The sequence below is a fragment of the Babylonia areolata genome, chromosome 8, assembly GCF_041734735.1.
Source record: "Babylonia areolata isolate BAREFJ2019XMU chromosome 8, ASM4173473v1, whole genome shotgun sequence".
Taxonomy (NCBI): domain Eukaryota; kingdom Metazoa; phylum Mollusca; class Gastropoda; order Neogastropoda; family Buccinidae; genus Babylonia; species Babylonia areolata.
The window spans coordinates 34,391,095-34,393,189 of NC_134883.1; positions in this window are offsets into that span (position 1 = coordinate 34,391,095).

The window sequence follows — 2,095 nt, forward strand, 5'->3', positions numbered from 1 at the left end:
TGCTACAGTGAGGGGTCCATCATGCTCTGTGTGATGAGCTAGCCTTGGTGTCCACACTACCTGTTTGCTACAGTGAGGAGTTCATCATGCTCAGTCTGTGTGATGAGCTAGCCTTGGTGTCCACACTACCTGTTTGCTACAGTGATGAGTTCGTCATGCTCAGTCTGTGTGATGAGCTAGCCTTGGTGTCCACACTTCCTGTTTACTACAGTGAGGGGTCCATCATGCTCTGTGTGTGTGATGAGCTAGCCTTGGTGTCCACACTACCTGTTTGCTACAGTGAGGGGTCCATCATGCTCTGTGTGATGAGCTAGCCTTGGTGTCCACACTACCTGTTTGCTACAGTGAGGGGTCCATCATGCTCTGTGTGATGAGCTAGCCTTGGTGTCCACACTTCCTGTTTGCTACAGTGAGGGGTCCATCATGCTCTGTGTGATGAGCTAGCCTTGGTGTCCACACTACCTGTTTGCTACAGTGAGGGGTCCATCATGCTCTGTGTGATGAGCTAGCCTTGGTGTCCACACTACCTGTTTGCTGCAGTGAGGGGTCCATCATGCTCTGTGTGATGAGCTAGCTTTGGTGTCCACACTACCTGTTTGCTACAGTGAGGGGTCCATCATGCTCAGTCTGTGTGATGAGCTAGCCTTGGTGTCCACACTACCTGTTTGCTACAGTGAGGGGTCCATCATGCTCAGTCTGTGTGATGAGCTAGCCTTGGTGTCCACACTACCTGTTTGCTACAGTGAGGGGTTCGTCATGCTCTGTGTGATGAGCTAGCCTTGGTGTCCATACTACCTGTTTGCTACAGTGAGGAGTTCGTCATGCTCTGTGTGATGAGCTAGCCTTGGTGTCCACTCTACGTGTTTGCTACAGTGATGAGTCAGTCCATCATGCTCAGTCTGTGTGATGAGCTAGCCTTGGTGTCCACACTACCTGTTTGCTACAGTGATGAGTTCATCATGCTCAGTCTGTGTGATGAGCTAGCCTTGGTGTCCACACTACCTGTTTGCTACAGTGAGGAGTTCATCATGCTCTGTGTGATGAGCTAGCCTTGGTGTCCACACTACCTGTTTGCTACAGTGAGGGGTTCGTCATGCTCTGTGTGATGAGCTAGCCTTGGTGTCCATACTACCTGTTTGCTACAGTGAGGAGTTCGTCATGCTCTGTGTGATGAGCTAGCCTTGGTGTCCATACTACCTGTTTGCTACAGTGAGGGGTCCATCATGCTCAGTCTGTGTGATGAGCTAGCCTTGGTGTCCATACTACCTGTTTGCTACAGTGAGGGGTCCATCATGCTCTGTCTGTGTAATGAGCTAGCCTTGGTGTCCACTCTACGTGTTTGCTACAGTGAGGAGTCCATCATGCTCAGTCTGTGTGATGAGCTCGCCTTGGTGTCCACACTACCTGTTTGCTACAGTGAGGGGTCCATCATGCTCTGTGTGATGAGCTAGCCTTGGTGTCCACACTACCTGTTTGCTACAGTGAGGGGTTCGTCATGCTCTGTGTGATGAGCTAGCCTTGGTGTCCATACTACCTGTTTGCTACAGTGAGGAGTTCGTCATGCTCTGTGTGATGAGCTAGCCTTGGTGTCCACTCTACGTGTTTGCTACAGTGATGAGTCCATCATGCTCAGTCTGTGTGATGAGCTAGCCTTGGTGTCCACACTACCTGTTTGCTACAGTGAGGAGTTCGTCATGCTCTGTGTGATGAGCTAGCCTTGGTGTCCACTCTACGTGTTTGCTACAGTGATGAGTCCATCATGCTCTGTGTGTGTGATGAGCTAGCCTTGGTGTCCACACTACCTGTTTGCTACAGTGAGGGGTCCATCATGGTCTGTGTGATGAGCTAGCCTTGGTGTCCACACTACCTGTTTGGTACAGTGAGGGGTCCATCATGCTGTCTGTGTGATGAGCTAGCCTTGGTGTCCACACTACCTGTTTGCTACAGTGAGGGGTCTATCATGCTCTGTGTGATGAGCTAGCCTTGCTGTCCACACTACCTGTTTGCTACAGTGAGGGGTCCATCATGCTCAGTCTGTGTGATGAGCTAGCCTTGGTGTCCACACTACCTGTTTGCTACAGTGAGGGGTCCATCA